The 18,037-nt window shown below is 40.4% G+C and overlaps 1 protein-coding gene across 1 annotated transcript in view; it reads right to left on the reverse strand.

Moving 5' to 3' along the window:
* Positions 1–18,037, reverse strand: part of ptprga (protein tyrosine phosphatase receptor type Ga) — a 228,747-nt gene that overhangs the window by 192,341 nt on the left and 18,369 nt on the right. The gene's annotated exons all lie outside the window — the stretch shown is intronic.

Consider the following 18,037-nt stretch of genomic DNA (forward strand, 5'->3'; position numbering starts at 1 on the left):
AGACAACATATCCTCCACTGACCTGCCTTTAAAAACATCGCACCTAACGTAACATGCTCAGGGAAACATATTTCCAAAATAGCCACCAAGTGAACTGACTTGACTTTAAAACATATCTAAACAGTTGAGGTCAAAAGTTTACATCCCCTTGATTCTTAATACTGTGTTGTTTCCTGAATGATCCACCGCTGTGTTTTTTGTTTAGTGATAGTTGTTCATGAGTCCCTTGTTTGTCCTGGACAGTTAAACTGCTGCTGTTCTTCAGAAAAATCCTTCAGCTCCCACAAATACTTTGGTTTTCCAGCATTTTTGTGTATCTGAACCCTTTCCAACAATGACTGTATGATCTTGAGATCCATCTTTTCACACTGAGGACAACTGAGGGACTCATATGCAACTGTTACAGAAGGTTCAAACACTCACTGATGCTCCAGAAGGAAAAACCATGCATTAAGAGCCGGGGGGTGAAAACTTTTGAATAGAATGGAGATGTGTACATTTTCAATATATATCATTTTTTTCATTTAGTACTGCCCTTCAGAAGCTACAGAAGATACTCACATGTTTCCCAGAAGACAAAATAAGTTTAATTTACCCTGATCTTTAAATTCAAAATGTTTTCACCCCCCAGCTCTTAAAGGGGTCATTTTTATAAACTCAACTATTATTTTCTCTTATGGACTATATGTAAATGTCTTTTATGTGAAATGTTTTATTCAGGTCAGTATTAAATAAAAATAACATGCATTTTGTATGATCTCTCTTATTGTGGTAAAATAATCAACATTTCTAACACCCGTAAACTTTTGACCTCAACTGTGTATACATAGATGTGTCATTAGCAGCTGATTCTATGGGCTTCTATACATGAGATGTCCACCATATTTGAGTCAGAGCCAGTCAGTGAACACTTAAGAGCAAGACAAACGTATGCACATGTGTAAATATCCATATCTGCAATAGACTTCAGCAGATGATTTTGCTAAACAATTGATTTTGCGGCCATACAACCAGAATGTTGTGGCATCTTGGAAAAATGAAATTGATTTTTACTGTGAGACACCCGCTGGCGGACGCATCTATGTTTCTGAATACGCTGAATGTGGCATCTACCTACACATATCTACACCTTCAAAGGACTGGCCTTCAAAGGACTTTGGTATGGCGTCGTGAGACCTTATGTTAGCAGCGCGCTAACGTCAAACTCTACTGAAATCAGCTGTGATGGAGTCTGCTGTGCTCTGAGTGGCATGAGGAGCTGCTGCCCGTGTCGCTCCAGATCAGTCACTCCTGCCTATGATGCTGCCTATGTAGGCGATGTCAAAGTGCTGTACCCCACATAAACACAAACACACACACACACTTCTCAATCAAGACTGAGCCAATTTCAATAACAAGAAGTCTGGAGATTTCAATTATCCCATGAGGTGTTTCAACAAAATTAATTTAATTGAATAAACATTACAGCAGAAGTGCTCTACGTAATCTATTATTCACATTTATATGCAAATCAGCAAAAATAAAGAGGCACCTAGTGACAAATTCTGGCATTGTGTGTCGGCATGTGCTGAGAGGGCGGAGAGAGACACAAATTCGCACGAACAAAAGGCACGCTCCCATCAATCCCGCAGAGCTGCATTTAACGTTTCGGCTGAGATCGGAGAGATGGGAATGCTGTAACGACGGACTCGAGCGGAAGCGGGGAGACCGAGCCGATCCCAGAACCGCCAGGCAGAGTTTTGACAGCCGGCGTCTGGTGGAAAGACTCCGAAAAACAAAAGCACACAAACGACGACAAGCAATCAGTCCTCGACACCTTGCCCCTGGCACAAACCTTCATGTATTACAGCGAGGCAGAACAACACGGAGAACACGACAGCGGCGTAGGGAAAGAGTGATAGTCGTTGGACACGTCTAGCTTTGCTTCCATTTTTCTGTGGGCGTGAGACACGCTGGAGGACACTTGACACATCTGCGTCCTTGCGAGAGCGGGTCAACGCGAGGCCACGTACGCTAATGCCGCAACGGCCGGCCCTGCGATCCGGGGCGCGAGACCCGGCCACGATAAGCCGGCGTGCACCTGTACATCTGTTTGTGTTTCGAAAATAAGCCGCTTTATTTTTAGCTGCTCTTTGGTTCCGTCGGTTTGAAACGCCGCGCTCTAACACATCAAATCTCAGACGCGGGGAGTCTTGCAGGCAAAAGATGCAGCTTATTTTTAGATTTTAGCAGTCATCTCAGGAAATGTGCCTGAGGAAATCAACCTAATTTAATACCCACATGCGCACGTACCTGTTTGCGGAAACATGTTATGTTCAGGTGATGGAGAAACAAATCGTTACATGCTTCATTCAACACAAAAGTGTTGCGTTTGCTTTTTGAGAAAATGCTGTCATGTTTCCTTCCTTTCCCCAACTACACAGACATATTTTATTTATTTACTTTTTTGAGCAGGTCAAGTGCGCATCAGTTTTGTTTTCGCATTACGATAGGGCAACAACTCCCGCCACGTGGCAAGTGCTCTAAAATGAAGACAATTTCACTTAATGACAGACCACCTCCAGAACATCTCACCGACAGCCAATCAGAGCGCCGTAATGAAGGAAGCCTGATGCAACTTGATTTGCATAATGGCAGAGAGGCTTGTGGGTATTGATTACGGTTACATAGCGGCTCCAAAAATCAATTAAATTAATTGAGCAAACAACCGGAGATTATGCAGATTGGATGAAAAGAGGGGAACAGGCAGAAAGAAAGAATAAAAAGAGGAAAGCAGCAGCTGTTTTGGGGGGAGTAATGGAGCAGAACAAGGAAGGACTGATTAGGAGAGGACGCAAATATCTCTCCTGCAACAGCCCTCCATTTTCCCACCAGTCCATTTCCGTCCTCCAATTCCAGCATTTTCGGGCAAACGCACACTGCGAGAACACTTGCCAAAGTAGGGCTGATGTGCAACAGATAGAGATACGTGTCAACCGGTAGAGATTTAGCTATGCCACTGTTATTGTCATTTAGATGATTTAATTTTCTTTTTTTAAATAATCATATTAATATCAGTCTAATCAAAGTAATATTATTTAGGAAATATCGCATTACTAATTTTAAATATTTAACATTTTTAATCAGTCAGAACTATCCGATTAACTGCAGTTTGAAGGGTTTTGTTTTTAACTCAATTCAAGCTGTGAATGTTTGCCCTGATGCCAGTTTTATTATTCATGTTATGATTTGTCTTATCCTTTGGTTGCATCATGTTCCAAATGAAAAAGAAAATAAGTTACTGAGATGAAGCATCTTTCATTTGTATTCACTGGATTATCCAAAAACATGCATTACCGCATAACACTTTTTCATTAGATTTCCAGCAACAATAGTAATATTGTGACATATACTGTTACCATGATATAAAACGTGACCCTGGACCACAAAACCTGTCTTAAGTAGCACGGGTATATTTGTAGCCGATAATACATTGAATGGGTCAAAATTATCGATTTTTCTTTTATGCAAAAAATTCATTAGGATGTTAAATAAAGATCATGTTCCATGAAGATATTTTGCACATTTCCTACCATAAATATATCAAAACTTAATTTTTGATTAGTAGTATGCATTGCTAAGAACTTCATTTAGACAACTTTAGATTTTAGATTTTCAGATTACAGATTTTCAAATAGTTGTATCTCAGCCATCAATGAAATCAATGGAACATCAATGGAAAGCTTATTTATGCAGCTTTCGAATTATGTATAAATCTCAATTTCGAAAAATGGACCCTTATGACCGGTGTTGTGGTCCGGGGTCACAAATCACTCATAACATGATGACATTTTGGTTGTACTACAACATGTGGTAATTCAAATCCTAATTTTACAGTAATAACAGGAGCGCTTCAAGGTGACCGCCAGCTAGCAACCCGTGACACGACAAACGGCGGCTAAAGATGTGATGGCACGCGATACGGAAGGAGGAAAGGGAACGAGAGATGGGCGAAATCCGTCCTGCGGTGAGAGCGGAGGGTGGCAGCTCCTCTTTGACATGTGTCGGGAAACCGGCGCAGCGGGAACACGCCTCGAACGCGCAGAGGAGGCCAAGAGGGCACAGAGGCAAGAGAAAGACAGAAAGGAGGTACGCCAGATGGCATCCGAGAACTTTCTCAAACACTTTCTCTTGCCAAGGGGAGTGGGCTTCTGTTGCGAAAGGTGCCACAGGGCACAGAGCATGTCCGCAACAGCACACGAGTCACAAGGCACGCCAGACGCTGCTGGAAGTCCACGGGAGTGTGAGAGTGAGGGTGTGTGTGAGAAACACACCATATGGAGGCGTGCACCTGCAGGTCATCATTACTACAGCCCGAATAACACGCGTGATCAAGAGGACGAGCACACCTGCGCTCGGCCGCGACCTCAATGTCACATCAGTGTTTCCGACTGAATTCTGAATGCTTTTCAGTCCTAACTTCAGTCTAACAGTGCAATTCTATTTCTTCTAACATATTTTAAAGCACACCACCTTTAAAAGTCTGGACACAGCTACTTATTTTTACTTTTCACATTTTAGAATAACAGTAAAGTTGAATAATATCTAATATCTAATTATTATTATTATTACCTTACCAACTATCTATTTGAGACGACATTGACAAAAAATTATTTTGAGGCATCAGTTCCAGAATCAGACTACATTTGTCATTCTGTACGCAGTCAGTAAAAACAATGCAAGAGAAATACGTGTTGTATATTTACTGGTCCTCATTCAAGAAGCACAAGAACAGCAAATATGTGTACATGTAAAAATATTTAGCAAATGTGTGATGAATGAAGCTTCTTTCTTTGTTTCGTGCTGCTCAGCACTGTTCGCACATCATTTCCGCCGTAAGATCTCAATGTGCCCTCTAAACATTCACCAAAGTGCACCCATGATTTTGGTCGGAGAACATCTTACGACGTTTTATAGTGACAAAAAGCCTCTTGCTGGTGGATGTGTATGTGTGAGAGAGAAAGAGAGAGCTGGGAAAGATGGAGCGGAACAGAGGACAACACGAGAGCAGTAAAGCGCTGGAGTCACGGTCAGGGTGAAGGGCGGAGAGAGAGAGCGATGTGGAAAAGGAAGAGGTGCTTTAACAAGGCAGCATGTCGCATTAGCGGCTTCATGCAGGGCCATAAAACACAAGAGCCAGAGACAATCCTACTGTTTACAATCAAACCACACACTCACAAACACACACTGCACTGCATACACAACACAAACTATATGACTGTTGTGAGAATTTATAGCTGTTGGTGCTGTGTCTTCTTGCTAGAATCTAGAATGTCCATGCTAATCAGCAGAAAAGCTACAGAAGCAAAATGTATGAATCCATTGCTGTGAGACATCACTGCTGATTTGGCATTACTTGTTTTGGAGTTTTGGAGATTTCTGTGCTTTTTCCTCATTCAAGGAGAAACTAACCCTAGCTACACTATAGCATGCCTAGAAAATGGGCGTTATTCAATATTTTGTTTCATTTATAAATATATCACGATTGTGTACTGTATTATACTGCAGTTACGTCAGTCTCAACCCCTGACTTACACTGACTTTAAGACCCGTTCACAAAAACATAACGGTTATGACGACTATACTGGCGTCAGTCTCAACAGACAATAATGTTCTGTTTATTATTAGTGCGCGGCAATTCTGTCGTCTGCTGCTTTAAATGCTTTACAGTCTGTGGATTCTGATTGACTGTCAGTGTTTTTATTGTTCATCAGCAGCGAAAAAAGTGATTCCAATGATTTCATTCCTCAGTGTCACTATTGTTATAGCTGTGGTGTGGATGTCACCATTTTCATAACATTAAGACCATAAACTAGAACCTTACAAAAATGAAAATTAAAACCTTGTAGTTATAGCTGTCATTGATGGTGTGAAGAGGCCCTTAGCCTTGTCAGTCTGAGCTGTTGGCTGGTTTTAGAGTGGTTTTGGGTTGGGAAACCAGTTTGCCACCAAGCTAAACACCAGCCTGACCAAGAAGGGGGAATGACTAGACCATCTCAAACCAAACCAAACATCCACATTTTGGTAATTAGTTCTTCCTCAGAATCATTCATCAAATTTTCACGACGCACTGCTGTGCCAGAAAATCAGCGAAGAACTTACTGACACGTCCAGTTTGACACGTCCGGCTGTATCAGAAGAAAATAGAGGAAAGTATGGTGGCCGGGAAGTGAAAAACAAACCACAATTCTGAAAACAAAATAAGAAATTACAAATGCAAATCTAAAAAACTATTCAGGAAACACAACAATTTCAAAAACATTATAACAAAATCCACGTACACACTGTAAAAAACATTTTGTTGAGTCAACTTAAAATAATTTGTAACCTGGCTGCCTTAAAATTTTAACTCAAAAAAAGTTTATTCAACTTGAAATGTTAAATTACACTAAGTGACAACTTAGATATTTGAGTTGAATCAACTTAAAATTTTAAGGCAGCTGGGTTACTTACCCATCTGTTAAGTTTAGCAAACACAAATATCTAAGTTGTTACTTAGTACAACTTAACATTTCAAGTTGACTAAACTTATTTTAGTTGACTGAACCTAAAATTTTAAGGCAGCAGGGTAACAAATTATTTTAAGCTGACTCAACAAATTGTGTTTTTTTATTTTTTACAGTGTAGGTCTCTGCGGAACAAAAATTGCATTACGCAATGATTTTATTTGTGTGAGTGACGTGAAAAACATCCCGCTAGAGCGATAACGCGATGAGAATATTGGCTTTGCGTATGGTGTGCACACAGCATAACCGTGTTTCAACCTGCTGATATGGAGCAGAATTTGATATTCACAGAGTGTTGTGCGGTTTGTCAGATCTGTCAGTATGATCCCAGTGTTTGATCTGAGGAGTCTATTATGACTCATATAAACCTCCACAATCAGCTACACAGGAAAGCTAAACAGATGGACAGGACAGGTATACCAGGATGTGTATTATTATTACTATTATTACTATTATTATTATTTGTGTTTCCTCTACTTGTCTTCTATCTGTCCAGCATTGCCACGTCTGGCTAAACACCTCAAATGAGCTGAACAAACAGCATGACCAGCCGGTTAACCTTCCCTGAGGAACGGACAGCTCACACACTCTCACACACACACACACACACACACACACACACTCAGCTGTCCTTGTTCCCCAGCTTCATGAATTGAGGGAGAAAAGGCAGGGAGGATGAAGAGAAGGAAGGAAAGGATGAAAAATCTATAGTGGTACCTATTTGCTAAGTGATACAATCTTTGCTCACTTCCCCTTGAAATGAAGGTGCTTCTGGGAAAGGGATCTCATTTTCCCTCGGCCAATCGGCTTGCGAGCATACGGGTAATGTGTGGGATCTCTGCGGGACAGACCCACACACACACACACACACGTGTGGATTCACGACATAAATCTATGAGGACACCTGGGAATGTAGAATGTAAGCCCTGAATTAAACGCAATTGGCTTCGGGAACTTCAGCTTCGGGAGAATCGCTGAGTGACAGCCGCACACCCCAACAATGTCCGACCGTCGATTCTGGCAAAGGCTGATATGAGATTTGATGGGGTAAAATGAAATATCCTCACACTCGACCACAGGGGAAGAACTTATGACGGTTTGGTCCAGACTGATGAGACCGGAGAAAAAAAATGCTGACGTGAACCGACGCTAGCACACACACTATTTAAGTCCTTCTTGCCATAATAATTAGAACAGAATATTTACAATATTTCATCACTGTTAGTGTTGATATAAATTTAAAAAAATCTAAAAATAAAATTTCATGTCTGTTATTTGCTTACAAAAATATTTTAGAATGTTACTAATTTACTATAACTACATTTATCTAACATTAAACTACAATAGCTGGATCATCTGATTCGTTTTAATGAATCACTTTCAGTAAATCAGTTCAACAATTTAACTGCGTCATCATTCAAAAATGTTGACAGAATTCCTTGGATGCAACTGCATTTATGCAGTTAATAACTGACTAAATGACTATTATTATATTGTTATAATCAAAGGCATTAAGACATTTCTGTATTCTTCAAAAAATATTCAGCAAAACTTATTTAGTTGATGCATTAAACATTTTGAATCTATTTAGGAATTAAAATATTGCACTTAACTGTCATAAAAAAGTATTTTAAGTTATTTGAGAATGAACAAATCTTGAGATATATATTCTCAATATCAAAAATTGTAATAAAATTGAAATAGTTTGTATATATATATATATATATATACTTATTTTGCATTCCATTGTCTAACCATATAATTAAACATATATGATATGACAAGTGTTTCTGGATTTTCAATAAGTAAATGAGCGTTCATTGAGGAGGTCACTGATGCTGAAGACCCTCGTATAAGCCGATGAGAGCAAATCGTTGGGCCGCAAATGTCGATATGCTAAACACAAGCTGCCGCTGGCCTTTGCTCTGAACTGAGCAGAGCCGCTTTAAAGAGCCTTCAGACAAGCTCCTTCTCAAAGTAGATGAACAACATTTTCACCTGACTTTGGAGAGGTGCAATAAAGCCTGTGAGGTGTGTAACTGACTAACACACACACACACACAGAATCAGTCCTGCACATCCAGTCAAATTTCAGTCTAACCTCTGATCAAATGTCACTTATTACCTCATCTGAGAGGATCAGAACACAAGTGAGAAAAAAGAGTGTACAAATCAAGTAAAGAAGAAAGAAATGAGGAAAGAAATAGTAATAAACTTCAGTGAAAAGAAGCGATAATCCACATTGCAAAGCAAACAAAGTAAAATCAATGAGTGATTCATTTTGAGAACCTCCAAAACCAGTTCGGTCTGATTAAAGAATCATTCCAACCAGTTTCACAGTGATTCACTGACTCACAGGAAGGAATTCTTATCGGTGGTGTATTAATTTCACAAGGCCATAAATGCAGTAAAAGGCAATGACAATATGAAACAGCAAATGTCATCTTGTAGTCTGCTTGTACAGTTGGCACTGTTATATATCATCAGTTCGCATTTGTTTGAACAGCACAGGTTAAACAGCACTGCAGTTGATGACCAGACTGCTAAAATCCCCCCAGGGACCCTCATCTAACAGATCAGCTCCCAAATCCCTCAGCAGTCCTCTGACAAATACCAGCACTGCACACACACACACACACACACACACACACACACACACACACGGCCCCCCGCGAGGCGCTCAATCCCTCAGAGATTAACCTGTTAAAGTGGAATCTGTGTCCTTCAGGGATCCGCATCAAGTAGCACAAATTAAAAGTGCTCCGGGGAGAAAGTTCACCTGCGGCCCTCTCAGCCGTTACATTAGACTCCAATAAAGCGCTTTATGAAACGCTTTCCATAGCCTGACCAATAAACAAAACTCTCCAGACACAATCTGACTCTGACACATTTAGAAACCATTTGTTTTTTGTTGTTTACATACTGTATATCGTGTGCTTGCTAACCTTCTAGCTCCAAAACATGAGACAGTCAATATGAAGTTTTATTAATATGAATACATGTACAGTTAGCTGGTCATTTAGCCTAAAATACACCGCAACAAAGTATAGAGGGTTTTCACAACGCGTCATCAGTCGGCCGTATTGGCGGCACTGAATGTAAACAATGCCACTGAACTGAATGAAACTTGCATATTTTGCTGATTATTGCTACTGAAAATGGTCAAAACTGAACCAGGATTTCCAGGACAAGAATCTTGACAACATTCATGTTTGTTCTTATCATTTCTGCTCAGGTAGGTGAAATATTAGGCTGATTAATATTGTGTGTACATATCTTTACCACCTATTAACTTGTCAAAATATCACACTCTTTTTAGCTTACTAAGTCCTTCTATGATTTAGCAGCTTCCACATGTTTTTACTGTACTGTACATTAACCGAGCAATCCATGCTGTTGTTTATGTCCGAGTATCACCAATATGGACGTGCATCTGGGTACCTGACCAAACCGTGGCGTAAGTGCAAACCCTCTATTCAGTCTGCAGACAGTCTTGTATCACCCTAAGGCAGGGGTGCTCAACCCTGTTCCTGGAGAACAACCCTCCTGCAGAGTTCAGCTCCAACCCTGATCAAACACACCTGAACCAACTAATTAGGATCTGAAGGAGCACTTGATCATCACAGACAGGTGTGTTTGATCAGGGTTGGAACTAAATTCTGCAGGAAGGTCGAGCTCCAGGAACAGGGTTGGGCACCCCTGCCCTAAAGGGATTTATTTTGTGATAAGCGGTTAACTGTATAGTATTCTGCTTAATACACATCTACTTATCAAATATGAATGGATTTGAAATATTTATGCGCTATCACACGAGCAGGAGACGTGTTGTTTACATCTCGTGCCGAATTACAGGAATGATAATGTTAGGAAAACAGTCGGATTGGAAATCTGTAAACAGTCCAACAAACAAAAAGTTAAAACTGACTAACTTACATTTTAGACAAAATATGGCCAGGAGCTTTATAACCAATGAAGGTGGTATTTAAAAAAAAAAAATCAAAGATTTCATTTTTTTCTTTTTTGAAAGAATTTGATCAAAAACACAGCAAAGCAGCAACATACTAAAGTATTATTACAATAAAAAAATTATTTGAATATGTAATTTAGCATCATTACGCCAGTCTTCAGTGTCACATGATCCTTCAGAAATCATTCTAATATACTGATTTGCTGCTTAAGAAACATTTCTGATTATGTCTTCTTTATCTATGTTGAAAACAGCTGAGCTGACTAATATTTTAGCTTCTTGATGAACAGATTTGAGAAGATATGAGAGACATGAAATTAGCACAGAAAATCAGCTGCATATGCAAAAAAAAACAGTTTAGTGGTCATTATACTTCATGTCTGATGGAAAATGTGCCATGATCGACCATCCAGACTCAGATATTACAGAAATCAGCAATGCAACTGAACCGAATCCACATTAGATACAAGTTTGTTGTATTTTACACACGTTTCAGCGTCCGTACTGCGGTGCAGAGACGTATGAACACATTTACGCTCTCAACTGCAACTCGTGTGCAAGTGTTACGTTTTTGGCAAAATGTTGATTCTAATGTACAGCCAAAAACATGATGACTGTGTGATGCCCCTGACAGTGCATTTTACCCAGCATGCAATGCGGTTCTTTAATTACTTCAGTTACCTGTTAATAATCTGTTTTATGAGTTTACCATTGCCGTTTACACCATAATTGCTCCATGAATGTTGAAAAGCAGTCATTATGGTCTGTATCTGGCATGTGCACACAGACACAGGTAGGCAGACAGAGAATCCACACTTTCTGGACTAAAGCCTCCATTAACAACTTTCTCCAGATTCCACAGATGCGGGGGGGCGAGGGCAGCCGACTCCTCGACCTCAATCACCGCTGACCTCCTGACCCCGGTCTGCACGACACCAGCGCCCCCCCACACGACCCAGATTTCACTGCAGCTGAAGACCAGACTAGTTTCCTTCTCCTTTAACAGCAGCTCCTCTGTCCCTGTTTTTCTCTTCGCATTATTCTAACAGACTCCCTTAAGGGCAATCCAATCACAGAGCTCATGGCTGCAGATGCATCAGCAACACGCTCGCCGAGAAAACCACATGCGCGTCGGCATTAAAACTTATCCAGGCATGAAGAGATAACGCTGCTAATAAAGCACTCCTCTTAAGGCCACGCTGAGTGTTTTTTGCTGAGGTGTACGTTTGATATGACAGATATGAGCTGCAGGTTTCATTCAAATTGAAATACAAACATTAACATTTCCATAACGTCCTGTTGGTTTGTTTTTACAGCCACAGGGACGGAAGCGCGGTGTCATTTAGCCTTTGTTAGACAAAAAGCCAACTGCCAGGTGTGGAAAGCGAACGTCTGACTGAGCAATTACAACTTGTGTTAAGAGCTCTCAGGTAACACGGCCACAGCAAGCCCAAAATCATCCAAAAAACAACTCCACACAGCTGCAGCTCCTGCACGATAATGAAGAAGATTATCCTGCTACATTAGCAGCAGACAGCACTCTATCTGTTAAAACATTTCATTCATATTGTCTTGTTTTTTGCAACAAAAGGATTTGTTATAAAGTTGAGATGGTTGTGGGCAGTGGCTGCAGTTACTAACGTTGTATGTGGTTGGCAGGGTGTTGCTGTGATGTTGTTGTGAAATCACTGTGAAGGGGTTTCAGCATGGTACTGTGTGGTTTCTAAGGTTTCCAGGCTGTTGCTACACGGTTGCTAAGGCATTTTTAGTGTTTTCAGCACATTATAATGTGGTTGCTGGTATCTTGGGTGCTTCCCAGGGGGCAGATATGCAGATACACTGCTCTAAATGGTTTTCTTTATTATGTTTTCTTTTAATTCTTATTTTAACAATTAGGTGACAATTTTAATAGAGGAAGGAAAAATAGCAAATGATGCTAGAATTTTAATTTGTGGGTGAACTATCCCTTTATAATTGACGGCCGACATTAAGGGACACATGAACATCCAGCAGTTGTGTATTATCTGCTCACAAAAGCTGAAATCCAGCAGGACCTGCACCTACAGAGAGGCTTTTGACAGGACATAAAGAAGACGACGTCCTCCCCCGATTGCTCAAATTACCGCTGAGCGCACATGTGGAATAATTAAACCCCGGCTACAACCTTTTCTTTTTCAAACATTGCCGGCGCTGAGCTGGAAACATCGGTTTAACAGCTGGGGTTTATGCGCAGATGAAAACTAGCGATTACGCTCGGAATTGTGGGGCTGGGTTATAAAAAACAGAATAGCCGGTTGATTATAGGTTAGTTTAACCTTATTTTATAGTTGAGCATTCAGGCTGTTTCCAAACAATACCAGTGCAACAGTGAGTCACTGAAAATATTCAGAGTCATTTTGACCCAGCGTCACTCAATATTAATGTCACGCTGAGTCACGGTAATGCGGCCCCCCTCGCTCTCATCTTTTATGTCTTTTTTCCCTCTGTCGCCATCTCCGTAACCCACGGCTCGCTGGATCTGAGAGACACACCAGTGATGAAGGCAAAAACTCCAGGCCGTGGCATTTTCAGGCCATTTAGACAAGCTACTGTGGAATGACTAATTGGTAAAACAATATTTCCTCTCTGGTAAAACGTCTTTTTCTTTCCTTAAAAAGTTTTACAACACAACTGAGAAAGTGTGCTTAAGAAGTTTGAGCAGGAATTCAGATTTTTCCGGTGGCTAATATTGTGTCAGCTGGCTTTTGCATGTAATTTCCGTTTCCTCGTTCGGCGTGTGTGAAGTCGAGGTCCATCTGTGTTTACCGAGACTGAGCTTCTGTTCCGTGGCCTTTGCTTCTGTCAGCATGAGGTCACTTCCTCTGGACAGTTACACACATTTGTCACTTACAAGATTTGCTCAGCCTTTAAAATCAACACAAAATCAAAACTGACCTTCTTTACTTTCTTAAAGTCTGTCATCATTTACTCACCCTCGTGTATTTCCAAACTCCTATGACTTTCTTTCTTCTGCAGGATATTTTTGAGAATGTTCGGGTCCAAACTAATCCCGCTGACTTTCACTGTAATTTCCTAGATATTGTTTTTTTTTTTTTTTTTTTATAAAGTTGTTATTGTATTGTTGTTGTTATTGTTTTTTTATTTACTGTTATTTTTTTATTTTGAGTATTCCACAGAAGGAAGAAAGACAGAACATATATTAAATAGTAATAAAGTTGAGGAACAACATGACAACAATCATAGACTATGATTTACCTCTATATTTTTTGGGTGACTGCCAGCTAACAGGGGACTTTCCCACAACTTTTACTAACATTTTTTTAAAACTTACAACAAAATGTACTTAAAGTAATGTTTTTGTGGAACATTCTTATAACTTTATTAATATCTGATATCTTTTAAGAACTTTCAAATAATGTTCTAGTAAAAAAGGTGTTTTTTTTTATGTTCTTTGAAATATTTAAATAATGTTATGTTTTGAGTGAATAGAAACTTCTAAGAAACATTCTGTATTCTTTAAAATTATAATCACAGAAAAACAACTGGACATTTTCATGTTCTTAGAATATTAAAAACAAACATTTAAATAATGTTTGTAACCTTTAAATGATGTTATAATCACAACAAAAAAACCTGCACGTCAGTGCTTGACTGTAGAAGCATTTTTTAAAAATGTTGCCACAACTTTTCTATAACCCAAATTTGTAACCTGGGACTACGCCGAAGTAAACAAGGTCCGTATTGATTTCACATGAAGTCCACAGCCACATTTTTTTTGTCTGTATAAATATCCAGTTTTGCTGTGAAAGATGTGACGTTGCTTAAGTAAAACGGGTTAAGAATTCTGTTTTGCGTCGGAGTGATTAATGAGAAACATGGAATAATAATCAGTAGCTCTGAAAACAAGCGATTTGCAGAGGAATCTAAAGGTCAGGAACCGAGCAAATGATGCAAACAAACACACAGCAGCACAAAACCTGATCCGCTTGTGAAGGTGAGACTCGAAAACATCTCGCGACACTCGGAAACACCTCAAAGCATTGAGCAACCTGCAAACGAGAAGAATGCATGGAGGCTGAAAGTGCTAGCGAATATCAAAAGCCAACATCTAGCAAATGCATTTTCTCAGGAATGTCTATTCTCCTGCCAGTCCTTAACAGCAAACGCTGCTCAACACACACACACACACACACACACACACACACACTCTTATCGGCTCCGTTGACTCACACTCTTCATCTCCCGCCTCGCTCCATCCACTTCTAAAGTAGCTTTGAAGTTATTTTGGAATCAATACTTCATGGAAGCCAGCGAACGACTATCAGGATACAGAAGGGAACAGTGAACTAGATTTAAGGAGCCGTTTGGTAAAGAGGGCCAGACCGAGCCTGTCAGAAAGCCAAAGCTGCGCTCTCAGGCAGACGCCGAGCCGCAACCGCTGCGATTCCACAGCCCCGTCGCACAAACCATTTCACCAGGAGGCCGTTTCATATGATTTTCTACGATTTGATGTGCGCGAAAACGTGCCATTTTTAGAGAGAAATCAGCATGAAAGTCCACCCTGAACCTAAGCGTAAGCGGGCAGCTGTTTGTCTGATTTCGGCAGAAGAGATCTGAAGGCCTGTCAACGATGGCAGAAGCTGCCGTTGAGGCGCTCGTGGACTCACGTTCGGGAGATGGGTGCGCGCGTGAGCGCGTGTCTGACGAACGCTAATTAAACCGATTACAACAGTGCTACGAGTGACTCGCGGTGATAAAGGGACGACCTACTACTAATGTTCTCCACCCATTCCATTTAATCCAATTGAAATTCTTTCTGCTCGCCTCTTTGTTCGAGCTCAACCTGCCACTCAAATGATCATTGTATTCCCGCTCGCTCTTTCACTCGACAAAGCGTTACATAAATCTAGCACGGACGCAGAGGCTATTCAGCGCACCGACAAAGAGACGCATTGTCTTATTGAGCGTCTCTCAAAGTTTAGCATTTAAAGGCAAATAAACAGATGAAATGATCTGATAGTGAGATAAACACCAATCCAACAGCAGGACAGCAGCTAAATCAATTCTGAGCTTCTCCTTGAAGAAAAACAACACACATTCTTAAAGGAGACAGCCGTGTCATCTAAGATTGGGTCTAAAGGGGTCATTACACAACCCAGTGAGCAAACATGCATCAGCTAGACGTCTGTGAAAGAACGTTTCGTTGCATATTATTATATTTTTTATGCGTGTACTATGGAAGCCTGTTTGAGTCTCACAGCAGCGTTATTTTAGTAACAATGAGTTACTAATATTGTAATATATATGTTTTTTTGTTTATATCTACTGTTTTTGTTTTCATTTTTGTCATTTTTAAAAATATGTCTATATATGTTTGTATTAGTTTTATTTGCTTTACTTGTACTTCATTTAGTACACAAACTGAGAAATGATTCCTTGGGAACTAGTTGAATTACATTAAATGAAAACAGTCAAATCTCACTGTACATTGTGAGGTATAAAGTCACAACTGACAATTATGCATTTGTGAGAAATAAAGTCACAACTACAAAAAAAAAAAAAAAAAAAAAAATGGATTGCATGCAAGTACTGCACTATTTTAACTTGTGACAAAATATAAGTAATCTAATGTCTGAAAGCTTTCAAGTATAATAAATAAGTTTTCCACTGATGTATGGTTTGTTAGGACAATATTTGGCCGAGATACAACCATGTAAAAAATCTGTAATCTGAGGGTGCAAAAATCTAAATATATTGAGAAAATCACCTTTAAAGTTGTCCAAATAAAGTTCTTAGCAATGCACATTACTAATCAAAAAGTTTTGATAAATTTACAGTAGGAAATGTACAAAATATCTTCATGAAACTACTTAATATCTTAATGATTTTTGGCATAAAAGAAAAATCTATAATTTTGACCCATATGATGTATTGTTGAGTTGACTATTGCTACAAATATACCCGTGTGACTTATGACTGGTTTTGTGCTCCAGAGTCACAAAAAAAAAAAAAAAACAAGTCTGGAGCCAAGGTATACTACTTCATATTTCCTGATAATTTTGTTTTTCTTTAATTTTTTAACATTTAATTTTTTTTTTTATTTTAATAGATAATGTTGTTGCCTCATGATGAAGTAAACAGCAAGTTCATCCTTCTTGGTGCAAAGCTCCAGTAAAATTATGACAGATGACGAACAAGGTCAGTAAAAGATGACCGCTGAATATCACGGTATTATCATATCAGGACCTGGATATGATTAAAATATCTTCTCAGTGTAATACACTGTATGTCCCTGCTGATTCCCGCTCTTAGTACTCGTGATGCCATCCTGCACATTTGAGCAGCATCTCATCCTCATCTCATCCATTTATTCAGAATAAACCTCATCACACGGGTCTCTCAAGCCCCGCTCACAGGACGTCCACTCGCCAGCGTACACAGATGCGCTTCTGGATCTAATGAGGGCTTTCTTACAGCCGCCAGTGGCCAAACATTGTTTTTTGTGCCAACAGGAAACACAAACTCCAGATAAGGAGGCCCATCTAAACGAAGCCAGCAAGCTGCGTTTCATTTCAAATTGCGATCGTCTTTCGCCCAAGCCGAGGTGAATCCGTCCAGTGATACAGCGTTTAAGTCAAACTCTCATTTCCTCCAGAGATCTATCTGAGATGAGCAGCCGACGTGGCTTAAGGACTCATATCTGCTCGGCTCTCGGCGCCTTCGCCGGCCCCGCGAGCGCTTTGTGGCCCGCCGTCCCGCTCGACGGCCGGAAGGACGAGATAATGAAAATCGGAGATGAAGACGATAAGGCTGAAATGGCGGCAGTGCTTTCTGAAGGGAGAGCTCAATCCGGCCTAGACAAGCAGATTAGGAATGACATTTGTCTGCTCGGATTGATAACTACATCTGTGCCAGTGAAGCTTACAGAAAGGGGCCGGACAGATTATGTCAACGTCCAAAGGCGTATCGTGTTGGCGGAGAAAAGGATCGACGGAGCGTGTCTATCAGAAACCCATCCGCAACCGGAATAGAACACGGAATTGAATTGGAGCGATAGCCGTTCCAGACGTTCGGCCGAGTACCTGCGTTTGGCAGGTGTGTACAGTAGAGCGTGACTCATATCTCAGAGATGCTAAAAATACACAGCCTGTGCATTTACTCCGCAGGAACGACCACGCCGGCTCAGACGCTCCACGCCGGACGGATTTCGTGTCACGACAACAAACGCGACCGCATTCAGACGGAAGTCGACGCGCCCTTCACGCAGAACCCGAGCAGAAGCGCCGCGGCGTACCAGAGACGCTCTCAGACGGCAGTACCCCCTCTCCAAATCAAACCCATGTAGTGTGGAGTTTCATTACAGAGAATGATCCAGTCCAGAACACACGATGGTGCATCACATTTGTCCTCACGGTAATAATGTGTACAGTACCGCAAAAACGTGAGCTCATGCAAAATGTTTTGACTGTAGTATTCATTTAGGTTTGGGGGTTGACGTCTATAAATAAGTTGATTTTTGAGGCAT

The sequence above is a fragment of the Labeo rohita genome, chromosome 11, assembly GCF_022985175.1.
Source record: "Labeo rohita strain BAU-BD-2019 chromosome 11, IGBB_LRoh.1.0, whole genome shotgun sequence".
In the NCBI taxonomy this organism is placed as follows: Eukaryota; Metazoa; Chordata; class Actinopteri; order Cypriniformes; family Cyprinidae; genus Labeo; species Labeo rohita.